The 12,782-nt window shown below is 49.3% G+C and overlaps 2 long non-coding RNA genes across 3 annotated transcripts; one reads left to right on the top strand and one right to left on the bottom strand.

Annotated features, from left to right (window-relative positions):
• Positions 1–1,743: 1,743 nt before the first annotated feature.
• Positions 1,744–3,737, bottom strand: LOC140692951 (uncharacterized). Of its 2 annotated transcripts, XR_012068593.1 has the most exons (4): positions 3,578–3,737; positions 2,567–2,665; positions 1,972–2,129; positions 1,744–1,835 (listed from the first exon to the last, which is right to left on the bottom strand). It is a non-coding gene; the product is annotated as an uncharacterized lncRNA (long non-coding RNA). The 2 variants fall into 2 exon arrangements; XR_012068592.1 differs by lacking the exon at positions 3,578–3,737 and having other exon boundaries at positions 2,567–2,743.
• A 5,426-nt stretch (positions 3,738–9,163) lies between these two features.
• On the top strand, positions 9,164–12,356 carry LOC140692938 (uncharacterized). The gene is made up of 3 exons (XR_012068576.1): positions 9,164–9,385; positions 11,529–11,701; positions 12,143–12,356. It is a non-coding gene; the product is annotated as an uncharacterized lncRNA (long non-coding RNA).
• The last annotated feature ends 426 nt before the right edge of the window (positions 12,357–12,782 follow it).

Here is a 12,782-nt window from a genome sequence, read left to right as displayed (position 1 = left end):
GAAAAACGACTATGTTCATGTACCATTATTTCATGTTACATAATAGCCCCAAACTAACACAGTGTTTAACTATGAGGCTTGTAGAAATACTATTCGCTTTTTTCACATAAATACAGAAGTGCAGAAATGTTCTAAGGTAGAATTAGCATCTTAGTGGAAATAATACATATTTGAGCATTTTACATGATATATATGTACTGATTCAAAATTTGGAAAAGTAATTACATAGTAGAACATATGTATGAATGAGAAAGCAAGATGAATGAAAGGAAAAGAATGTGATGTGTGTCTCAGGGATAAAGGCTCAGATAGAAAGGGGAAATCAGGGAATTTTGGAGAAATCGAGAAATTGATGGCATGCCAATTTCCAAGGCTGGGTTGCTTCCACCAAAGGAATAGCAGAGAGAGAGAGGAGAGGCCCAGGAACAAACCCTGGGGAACACCCACAGTATATGTTTGGAAAAAACAGGAGACATTGGCAAAGGACCAGCCAGCAGGCCAAAAGCAGAAACAGACAGAGTGATGGGCTGGAGGTTGAGTGAAGCAGGAACACGGGGTAGGAAGGATGGAAGAGCTGGGTCAAATGCTACCGAGGGACCAAGCATGATGAGGAGTCAAAATTGACCACTATATTTAGCAACATAGGGTCACTGATGGCCTTGACGGGGCAGTTTCCATAGAGCGAAGGATCAGGCGAAAAGCCAGAGTGGGTGTAAAAGGGGATGGCTCAAGAGAAGATGCAGATAGTGAGTTTAAACAACTCCTTAAAGATTTGCTGCAAAGACACAGGGTGGCAATTGGTGGGGGTGAATTAGGGTCAAGGAGAGCTGTTTGTTTAAGAGGATGGACGTTTATATACTGATGGGTGCCAACTAGCAGGAGAACAAAATAGATGAGGCAGTGAAAGAGAGGATGGTTTTGGGAGTGACAACCCAGAGAAGATGGGAGGGATGGGGCCTCGGGGACTTTTGGAGGAACTGGCTTTCGATGCCACTTTTAATAAGCAGTGGGGCACCGAGAGTGAAGGTCACAGACATCAGAAGGCGAGCGGATGTGCTGGGAGTTGCTTGTGAAATTTCTCTTCTGTTGGCTTGTTTGCTTGTTCAAAGTAGAAAACTAACCTTACCAGCTGAGGAACAAGGAGGAAGAAAGAGTTACTGGAGCCATGAGCAGAAGATAAGAAAGAGCCTTCCAGGGAGAATGGGACAGTAAAAAGGGCAGGGGGAGGCGGGGGAGTGCGCTCCCAGAAAGTTACATTTTCTCTTTGACGTCCCCAAATGTTTGATGTGTTATTACCCTTCCTGCTGTCTACAAAATAAAAATTAATTATGGTTCAGAGGAAATGCTATTTCATTCTAAGAGGCTGCCTGTTCCTCAGGAATGGTCATCTTAAACTGCAAATATTACACACAATGTTGAAAAGATGAACCTGTATACCTAAAATCCCCTATTTTCTATTAATCTGTTTACTACTTAGTTCCCCTATCAATAACACATTAACAAATACTGCCATGATGGAGGTACATCGATGCTTAAAAGGAAATGAGATCTGTATCCTTTTGCTAAATTCCATGGCTTCCTTAATATGCAGTTCCACTTGGAATTTAGGAATGTCTGGTATAAGAAGTGAGAAACAGTTTGAGAAAATCCCGGCTCAGAATTACACATCACAACCACATCTCACAAGTATATACAGCCGTAAAAAAAGTTTAAAAGCAAAACTCCGTAACTACTCTTACAGACCTTTGCAAACCTGGGCCTGCCAAGATGTTTCCAAACTGGAAAGGAACTGCAATTTCTTGCCTGGTACCGGACCAGAGGCTGGCCATCCTTTCCTGTAAAAGTGAGAGAGTAAATAATTTCAGTTTTGCAGATCATTTTGTTGTAACCATGCAGGTAGGCAATAAGAAAGCTAAGAGCACTGGGAGACAGGAAGCAAACGGGCATGCCCACACTCTCCCTTCCACTCACGGAAGCTTCTCTGTGGTGGGGAGGTTTGCCACAATCACTTGCTTCTTTGTTTCCATTGGTTTCTTTGTTTCCACCTTACTGCTCAAGCTCAGAACTTCAGGTGGGCCTGATCCTTCAGCATCCATGAAGAGAAGGCTGAGCGGGGTTGGGAACCCCACCTGATGGAGAAGAGAGATTACTGGGAGGGATATTGTGGAGGCCACCATGACACGAGACAATCACACCTTCCGGGGTGAAAGGGAACGAAGACAAGGGAAGGACACAGTAGTGGGACCCCTAGGTCGCCTGCCAGGCTTGTTCTCCCTCCACGGCAACCATGGGGGCCTGGGGGGTGTTGGGCTTCAGCTACGGTGATTAGGATGAAGGGACTCAATATAAAGGACCCTCCACCTCCTCACTAGGTTCCAAACGCAGCCCCTCTAAGTCCACCCTCTGAGCTTCTGGAACTCTGCTGGAAGAATACATGAGCAGGCCAGAGCCAGAGCCCAAGCCAAACATGACAGGGGTCTCGTGGGGCTGTAACCCCATGCACAGTGGTCGGGGACTCCTTGCAAATCTGCAGAAATCCCTGTTCCACCTCATTCCTGGGAGATACCCCAGATCTCCTCCTGCTCTGTCTGTTCTTCTCTTGAGGCTATTGTCCTGGAGGGATGCTGAGTCCTTGAACCTGGTCCTCCAAACGTACATAAGCAGCCTGTTCAATAAAACAAATTATGCACTTTTTCACATTTGCCAGTTTTTTGATTCCAGAAAGGCTGTGGGACTCATTCTCACAGTCTCCTGTGCCCCCACCACATGGTGGCCCTCTGCTCATGTAAACACGATTTCCCACAACCGCACCCTGCCTCCCAGCTTGTCAGAGGGGAGTGTCCCACAAAGACACAGGTGTTTGTGAGGATCCTGTCCCCCAGCAGAAAGCCTGCTCCTGGAGCCACGGACAGGGATCTGGCCTCCTAAGCCGCTCAGCTCTAATTCAAAGCCTAAAGTGGGGGCCCCGAACATTGCTGAATGACTTTCTGAATCACCTGGACTGGAGGGGACTGATTTTCTTTCCAGGAATGGAGGTAGCGCAGCCTCCATTTTCAGGGCTGACCTTGACGATGGATCTAGTTCCCCCGACTGCACCGCAGGAAGGAGAGGCCCTTCCATCCCACAGCTTGGAAACCCAACCCAATGGAGTACTGAAGCAGTGCATTGCTGCCAGGTCCAGCATCCCTGCAGAGTGGCCTCTGCCCTTGAATGAGCCCCTTCCCAGGGCCTTTCTTGCCCGGACACGACCACAACCCAGTCTGTGCCAGAGCTCTGGGACTCTGCGTGTCCAGGGCACACAGGTGGGACCTGAACCAGGTGTCCCCTGGGCCTCAAGGGAGAGGGGTCTGCTTCTGCATCAGGGGAAGGTGACCCCACAAGGCTGGCAGGACACTCTCAATATGGACCTCCAGGAGCCCTGAGAGCAGTTTCCCTGCAGGTGTTAAGAGCCATCATCAGGAGGGCAGGCCCCTCTTTGTGCAGACCATCCAGCAGTGCTGGGCCCACGTGCTGACCTCAGAAATCTACATGCCCCCAGGATACCCCAGGCAACCTCACAACTTCGTCAATTGGTGACCTGGGTACCACGAGCTCCTTGGCCATCCCATGAGGGTGGTCCTTGCAGGCATGGTCTTCAGGTTCTCCCGTTGAGAAATCCCCCTGGGTTTCTGTGGTCACAGAGCACACACCAGAAGATTCTAGTCCTGCAGTGACCCCCACAGCAGTCAGCTCCCCTGTGCATGTCCAGGGACAAATGACAGCAATTTATTGCCAGGAACCGTGATGAACAAGGGGGTGGGATTCCATACTAAGTTCAGGATCCTGGTAACTCACTCTGCACCCCAAAAAGCTTCCATGAGAAATGTGTGTATTGGGATGTCTGTGCCCCTAGAAGAGCTGTTCCTGAGGGTTCCTGGGACCCTCCAGCCCCTCTCAAGGTTCTCAGATCCTGGGTCTAAATTTCTATCTGCCTCTTTTGGTGTACGGCCACGTGTGTCTCGTGGTCACAGGTCACTTTATTGCATGACTTGGCATGTTCTTAGTGCTCGTCCTCCACCCCTGCACTAGACTCCCAAGATGTTCCCACTGACCCTTGGCTCCCTGGGCGGCTCGGGGGGCCCTAAGTCTGCACCCTTCACTCTCCTCCTCTACCCCCACCTCTGGGGCCACCCCTAGGTGGACTTGGAGGTGTTTGTAAATGAGTCTTACACAAGGACATGTCTGGACAAAGCAGGACCCCACCCCCGGAAAACACACCTGCTCCCTTCTCAGAAGAGGACCCCACAGACCCACATTGCCTCCCAGGGGTCTACTCAGGACACAGTCCCCCAGTTCTGGGCAAGGTGTCTCCCTGGAATCCTTGCTTCCAGGAAGAGTCTCTCTGTCCTTCTTCAGAGTTTAGAGGTGTTCCCATGTCCCTGACCACCAAGATGCCCAGCACAGTCCCTTCAGTGACCTGGAGAGACAAGGAACTTATGTGGCCACAGGTCTCACAGGACACACCTGCTGGGACCCCAGGCTAAAGGGCTGTCCTTCTGCCTTCTCAGGTGTGGCTCCCGTGGTACCTTTTTGCAGGGGGCCCAAACGGGGAGTGTGGCCCAAAGCAGTTCATGAGGCTCTCTGGGCAGGGAAGACTTGGGCCAGGTGGCCTTGCCTGGTTTCCCTGCTGGGCCACTCTGAAAACCCCCGCTCCTCTGGCTGTGGCTGGAGGCCCCCCAAACCTCAGGGCGGGGCCCTTTCTCTCAGCCTCCACTGACTCCAAAGCCACGCTGGTGCTAGCGAGGGTAAAGAGCTTTCTTGCCTTCTTTTGGCCAAGTTGCCACAGGTGGATGCTGCAGGGAGCTGGAGAGAGAGGTAGCACTTGCTCAGCTGTGAGTGGTTAAGCAATTTGACACCCTGTCAACTAGCCTTAAACATTGGAATGAGGTCTTTCCCGGTAAAGCTGGAAGTTACTTTCAGTAACTTGTCTAAAGATTTCTTTTTTTTTTTTCCACTTAAAGACTCATAAAACCTCTCCCAGGTCATTCCTGGTATGGACCATTATCCAGGGATCAATCAGGAAATGCAGGAGGAGAGGGGTGGGGTTGGGGGATTGGGGAAGTTAGATCAGAGCCCACGGAGAGGAGATGCCCCTCCCAGGAGCCACACACTGGGCAGTGACTTCTGGCATCCAGCTCTCCTGTTCTCAGGCCCATTCCATCTGCGGAATTTTCCAAAAAAACCAATGGTGCAAGGGCCATGGAGGACACCTAGATCGTCCAGAATAGACAGGGGGAGCAGAGTCACCATGCTGGCCCTGGGTTTGGAGACAGACCTGCAGTGGAGACCACAGGCTTCTGAGAAGCCAGTTTCGAAATAAAGGCAGTATGCGCTGGAATACCCGGTTCTAGCGAGTTCTTCATCATAGACATGTAATTTACATAGTTCTCACCACGAAATTCTGTGTTCCCAACACGCTACATGAATGACGGCTTCAACACACACTCATTTCTGAGATGTGAACAAGTGTAGAGCCGCTCTTTCATCCAGCATAATGGGCATGGCTACACCTAAGAACACTTACCAAGATTTCTCAGCAAGAGCCAATTTCGAAATAAAGGCAGTTTGTGCAGGAAAAGCCTGTTAGAGTGAGGGCTTCCCCATACACATGTAAGTTATAGAGTTCCCCTCACCATGAAACGCTGTTCCCAACATGCTACATGCATGAAGGCTTCGACACACATTCAGTTCTAAGATGTAAGCATGTGGAGAGCCGCTCTTTCATTCAGCACAAAAGGCATGGTTACACCCAGGAAGATTTACCCAGATTTCTCAGCTGCTTCCTTCAGCCAGATTCAAAATAAAGGCAGTTTGTGCTGGGAGAGCCTGTTGGAGCGTGTTCAGAGCTGTTTCGGGCTCTGTCCCAGCTGGAGGGTGCAAAGCCCAACCTCCAGAAAGAGGGACCAGGACCCCACCCGCCAGGTGGTGTTGCCTTTGTTGGGGAACAGTGATCTTTGGGTAAGATATTTTGCGGCTCTCTCTAAAAACTGCTTTGACTTAAGTTTGCATCCTTGTCACCAGTTCCAGGACAACAGAAAAGGCATACCCTACATCCCTTTGCACTCAACTCTTCCCAAAAGAGCAAATATTTGTCCATGAAAATACCAGCTGCTCTTCTAAGGCCCACTAAATACCCAGCAGTGTGGGCGGTGCACTCTTGATCAGGGACAGGAGGAGACGGAACAGGGGTCCTCCAGCAGGCTTGGCCTGGTGTGGCAGCTGCGCTGTGGGTGCGTGGTGGGGAGGGAATGCAGGGAATCCTGTTTGAGGGGCCTCTGTGCACGCCTGCATTATAGTCTGAGGTTTCATACAAAGGCTCCAGGCATCCTAACTGATCACATACAGCCCCCACCCTTGGGCTGTAACCACCAGGAGATAAGTACCTGTAACAGGGACAGTGCCTGTTGTGGGGAGAGGTCATGGGACACTCCGGGGGCAGGGGCGGTGGTGCTGGGGAAGGCAGGGGATGCAGTGAAGGGTGGAGGGAGCAGGGTCCTTTGCTTGGGGGTGCGAGTTCTTTGGGAGACCACAGGGCATGGCACACATCATCCCCACCCTATACCCCAAATTCCTAGCCCCGCCAACACAGGGGCTGCTCTGCACCCTCTCAACGTGGCTCTCCTGTAAGACCGCACCCAACCAGGCATCTGGCACCCTGCCCTACCTCCCCTCTTGGAACAGATCCCGTCTTCTTGGAAACTGCCTAGCAGCGCGTATTCAAGGCCGGCAGCCGGCCTGGCGGATCTGCACTTCAGGTGCCCTACCTGGCCAGCCGTGCCTGCCTGGGCTCAGTCCTCTATCTTGCCCACCGGTAGCCTGGGTCCACTTCCGGTGCAAGCGGAGGCCGCGGAGCCCTGGCTGAGCCCCGCACACAGAAAGGTGAGGGTGCCCCCGCCACGCTGCCCCGCCGCCCCGCCGCCCCGCCGCCCCGCCCACTGGTGGCAGCACTGCCCCAGCCTCCGGCCGGTGCCACCTGCAGCTGAGGACCTCCGCGCGGCCCCGCCCACCCCGGCCCCGCCCAGCTGCCCCATAAGCCTCCCCCCACCCCCGTCCTGGCCGCGCCCTTGCTCCCATTGGCTCCGAAAGTTCTGCTCTCGCACGTCTAGCCTCGGGAGGACGCAGACGCAAGCGCTAGGGGAGGGCCCCGCGGCGTTGCCATGGATAAAGACGCCGCGCTCCTCGCGGGCTGGCGTGCGCTTCTGGGGCAGGCAGCGGGCTCCGGAAGTGTGCAGCTGCCCGGGACCATGGCGGTGTTTGCTGCTGGGGATGGCGGCTTGCTTGGCCGGGCCACTAGTTCTGGCCGCGTCAGTCGGCGGCCGACATCCTTTCTGGGGCGGCGTCTCACAGACGGTAAACGTACGGCAGCGCCGTTGGCGGGGCCAGTGGACATGGACCGGGGTGGGATCCGGGTTGGTGTGGCGGCCTGGGAGGGCTGTGGTGCCGGGGAGCGGGTTGGGGCGGGGGGGACAGGGCTGGGGCACAGCCTCCGGCTTTCCTCCCCCTCGGGCTCTGGGGCTTGGACCGCGAGTCCGGGTACCCCTGCGTGGCCGCGGCCTCCCAGAACCCCTAGGAAGGGCAGGTGGAGGACCAGTCTTTTATGAAGCGGGGCCTTACCCGGGTTTTGAAGAGCCCCAGAATCAGATGTTGGAATAGGGTGGTTTATCAGCCTTGTATATCAGCAGGGAAATTTCAGTTCCATCCAGATGTTGGCTCCTTCGATAAAACTCAGGAGTAAGACAAGGGTCAGTGTCAATTAGCAGTTATCTAGGGCTTGACTCAAAATAGACTGTGCGGGGTGTAGAGATGGTAGATGGGCCCTCCCTTTCAAGGTTGGTAGTCTTCTGGGATTAGAGGCCTCAGTTGAGGATTACATCCTCATCTGCAGTAATGGAGGTTGTGGGAAACATTAACACAGAGAAGGGAGGGGTGTTGCTGCGGTAACTCATTAAAGAAGCCAGGACACTTGCCTGGCTCTTGTGTAGGAGAATCTCGCCTAGGGTAGGGCAGCAGTTATCAAAGTGAGTCCGAGGCCCCTGAGATGCAAGACTATTTTCGTAGGAACGCCGGGAAGTCACCTGCCTTTTGCACACTCTTGCACTCCCGAGTTTCCTGTGGGGTTTTCCAGGGAAAACCTGGTCTGTGATATCACAAAACAGGTAATGTAGAGACAGATAGAATTAAGCTCTCACCAGTCCAAAAGAGATTTTCAGAAATTAAAATCACTGCTATTCCTCTCATTAATGCTTTTTGTTTAGAAAAATATACTTATTTTTTGCTTAAGAGTATTAATTGTAACATATAGTTGGTTGTTATTATTTTTAAGTGAACTCATAAGCATTTTTTAAAGTTCTTATTTAACTTCTAACACAGGAACTATTGATAGATTTAACCTACATAAACAGCAGCCTTTTGAAGTCCTCAGTAATTAAGAGTGTACAGGGGTCTTTAGGCCAAGAAGATTGAGAGCCCCTGGAGAACGGGTGCTCAGGTACTAGTCAGGTGCTTAGCGTTGATAGACAGATGCCAAGATGTCTTCTGCATGTGCTCCCGGACTCGAAATAATTGGCCACACAGAGATCGGTGGGCAGTGCCTCCACTATACAAACCAGAAGCTGCTGAACGTGTCTTGAGTCTAGGCCATGTGCTGTGAAGAGATTCCCATTGTATCTGTTCTATCTAAGCCGGGATTCCTGTGCAGAGACCTGGCCCTGAAGACCCGCTCTCCGTTGCTCCCTCCCAGGTACCTTCTGTGTTATGTCAACCCTCCAGAGGGCTTCAGCCTCCGTAGGGGCGTCTGTATCCATATCGCCTTCCTCCTGAAGACCCTGCTGAAAATGGAGGAGTCGGTGCTGGTGATACCCCCTTGGGGCCGCCTCTACCATTGGTAGAGCCTGGACATCCACCAGGTCCGGAGTCCCTGGTCTGACTTTTTTGATCTCTGAAGTCTCAACAGAAACATCCCTGACAATGAGTACTAACAGTTCATTGCAGGTGAGATGGTGATCGTTTAACTGGGGCCAGACGGTTTTTGTTCTGGTTCCGATGTGAACATCGGGCCGTCTTGCTTCGGGCTTGTCAGTCTGCTTAGGGGCCGTGCTCATGTTTCCTGCACTGCAGGTGAATTTGGTCTTTCCACAGTTTTTCTCAGGAAATATATCTGAAGTGTATGAGCTCTGTGTTCCCTCCCCTCTGAAAACCCTGGCCTTCTGGTGAGATGGAGCGGTGACAAGGAGGCCACTGCCACAGAGGCCTTGTCCCAGCAGGACTCGCTCCCAGGGCATTAAGGGCCATTCTTACCTGAAGGAAAACACGATGTATGTGTACCATGGGCCACGTGCTGGAGAAGGTATGTAACCTCTCATTCAGTATAATTTGGTCCTGCTCAAGCTTCCCATTTTACTTTTTGTAAGAGGTAAGAGTTGAAGATTTTCTTTGAATACAGCTATTTAGAGCTTATCTTTTTTTTTAAATTGAAATGTGGTTGATTTACAATGTTTTGTTAGTTTCAGATATACAGCTGTTTTGTTAGTTTCAGGTATACAGCATAGTGATTCAGTTGTACATATACATAGTCTATTCTTTTTCAGGTTCTTTTCCATTATAGGTTGCAAGATACTGAACATTTTCCCCTGTGTTCTACAGTGAATCCTTGCTGTTTGTCTGTTTTACATATAGTAGTTTGTAATTGTTAATCCCAAACTCCTAAGTTTGTTTTCTAAGTCTGTGAGTCTGTTTTTGTTTTGTAAATAAGTTTATTTGTATCTTTTTTAAAAATTCCACATATAAGTGGTATCATATGTTACTTGTCTTTCTCTGTCTGAGTTATTTCACTTTAGTGTGATAATCTCCAAGTCCATCCATGTTGCTGTAAATGGCATTATTTCCTTCTTTGTTACAACTGTGTAATATTCTTTTATATCGAAATACTACATCTTTATCCAGTCATTTGTCAGTGGGCGTTTAGGTTGCTTCTATGTGTTGGCCATTGAAAACAATGCTGCTGTGAACATTGGGGTGCAGGTATATTTTGAAATTAAGGTTCCCTCTGGATATATGCCCAGGAGTGGGATTGCTGGATCAAATGATGTCTTTTTTTAGTCTTTTGAGGAATCTCCATATTGTTTTCCACATTGGCTTCACCAAACTACATTCCGAGCAATAATGTAGGAGGGTTCCCTTTTCTCCAAGCCTCTCCAGCATTTATGGTGAGTGGATGTTTGAATGGTGACCATTCTGAGTAGTGTGAGATGACAACTTATTGTAGTTTTGATTTGCATTTCTCTGATAATTAGTGATATTGTGCCTTTTTTTATATGACTATTGGCCATTTGTATATCTTCATTGGAGAATTGCTTGTTTAGTTTTTCTGCCCATTTTTGGATTGGGTTGTTTTTTTTTTCTTATTAAGTTGTATGAACTATTTTTATAGTCTACAAGTTAAGCCATGTTCAGTCTCATCTTTTGCAAATATTTTCTCCCAATCCATAGGTTGTCTTTTCGTTTTGCTTATGGTTTCTATTGCTTTGAAATAGCTGATAGGTGTAACTAGGTCCCATTTGTTTATTTTGGCTTTTATTTTCTGTTGCTTGGGTGGATTGCCCTAGGAAAACCCTGCTGAGATATATGTCAAAAAATGTTTTGCCTATGTTTTCTTCTGAGAGTTTTTTAGCGTCTTGTCTGTTTAAGTCTTTAAGCCATTTAGAGTTTGTTTCTTTTTTGGTTTTTTTTTTAACTCTATTATATCCTTTCGATTTGTGGTTACCCTATTTTTCAAGTATATCAACCCATTACCATATCTATTTCCTTTAGACTGATAATCACGTAGGCTCCAACACATCCTAAGAATAATGAGAAAAAGGAAAAAGAAAGAGAAAAAAATCTATCTTTTCTTGCTACCATCTCCCTTTCCGACCATTTTGTATTTTGATGTACTTTTGCTTTTTTACATCTTCATGTTTATTGTCTTGTAACTCATTATGTCATTTCCAATGATGGTTTTCCCATTTCTATAGCATCCTGCTTCCTTTCTGTTTAGAGTAGAACTTTTTAATGTCTCTGTTTGGTTCCATATTGCTGAATTATCTCCCTAACCCCCTCCCCCCGAGCCTCTGAATACTCAGTACAGGGAAGCCAAACCATCCTAGCCTTCATCGGTCCTGGGATGCAATCTTCAGAGTGGGAAAGAAGAATCATTGAAAAATAATATTCTGTTTGTTGCTTTCTACCCTTGCCCAGAGAGTGAGAATCACCTCTGAAGGCGGAGGAAGAAAGATGGGGGCACGGGGCACAAAGTCTTTTCTGCTTTTGATACTGAAAAAATGATTTCTTTTGTAATTAGTGATGATGCCCTTTAAATTGGTAAGATCGAGGTTCCACAGCGTCAGCGCCTGTGAATAACCAGCTGGGAGAAAGCTCTCCAGGGCCCCTGTAGTGGGAAAGGCAGCCCCTCTGAGCACCTGTTGTTCTGTATTCTTCCTGCCTCCACACAGGTTCGCTAGGCACCATGCAGGACGATGCAGTTCCCCAAGGTGGAGGACTGGGAGACCCCTGCTTGGTGGCGAGCCACAGGAGCCCACACTTGAAGGACAAAGTGAAGAGTAGTGGGACAGGCATAGGAACAGAGGATGGTTGAGACCCAGGATAGTTTCCTGGAGGCCAGCAGGTGAGACTGGTGGGGCAGATGGGGCCCTGGTGCATGGGCAGTCCTTGAGGGATCTGAAGCAAAGATATGAACCAAGATACTGGATTCGTGTGGGGGTAAATCGCCCCCTGGAGGCTGCTGGGCAGTGCAGCTGGCCCAGGAGGAGCGGGCACTTCCCCAAATTTGGGTTGACAGATCACAACCAACTCACTGGGAACCGAGAGGTACAGAGATATTGTTAACTTTTTGTCCCTCTTCCTGGAAAAAAATTGCTTTCTGTTGAATAGCCTGTGTAGTTAGTGAGAAATAAAGACATGAAGTAACATTTCCTCAAAAGTCATCCATTGTGTAGTTGTTAATAAGTGTCAAATGCAAACTTGAATAGATTAAATCAAACAGTCATCATCATATTTTAAAATCTTTTAAAATAAAAAATCTTGCTGTCTTTGTTCTTCATTTCAGGGTTCACTTGGTGATAATAGTAACAAAAGCAACAGCAAACCTTTAAAGAATTCTGTCCTGCTGTTCCAGGAACTCTGTGTTCATGACAAAGCAATGAGGTGGCACTTTACAGGAAGGACAGTCATTAATCACACAGCTAGTAAATGGCAGGGGTGGGACTTGAACCCAAGCTGTCTGGCCCCAGAGCCCCCTCTCAGGCCCTTCAGTGCAGCTTATCAATTGGTATGCCCAACACAGGCCAGCATTAAAGAGCAGCGTGACCTTGGCCAAGGCTGCTTCACTGCTTGGCCTCTGTTTCTTCATCTGTAGAATGGGGGTGTGGGCAGTGAACTCTGTGAGCTCAGTGGTCACTTCCTCCAGCTCTGCTATTCTACTGCTTTGAGTTAATTTAAGAAGTATCCGAGCCCCTGAATGGCCCACCCATAGGCTGGCGCTTTGCTAGGCCGTGGGTTACGGAGAAAAATAAGATCAGCCTGCTTCTCCAAGGAGCCTGTGTCCCTCCACGGCAAACGGCTTTGAGGCCCAGGCTCCCTCGCTGGCAGTCGGGGACTGGGCAGGAATGTCTGATAGAAGATGGAGGCAGAGCCCTTCCGGGAACAGTGGTGGCCACAGAGCTATCAGGAGCGGGAGCATCTGTCCA

This window comes from Vicugna pacos, unplaced genomic scaffold (genome assembly GCF_048564905.1).
Source record: "Vicugna pacos unplaced genomic scaffold, VicPac4 scaffold_19, whole genome shotgun sequence".
In the NCBI taxonomy this organism is placed as follows: Eukaryota; Metazoa; Chordata; class Mammalia; order Artiodactyla; family Camelidae; genus Vicugna; species Vicugna pacos.
Note: the sequence above shows the minus strand (reverse complement) of the source record. Positions and strands in the feature narration are given on the sequence as shown.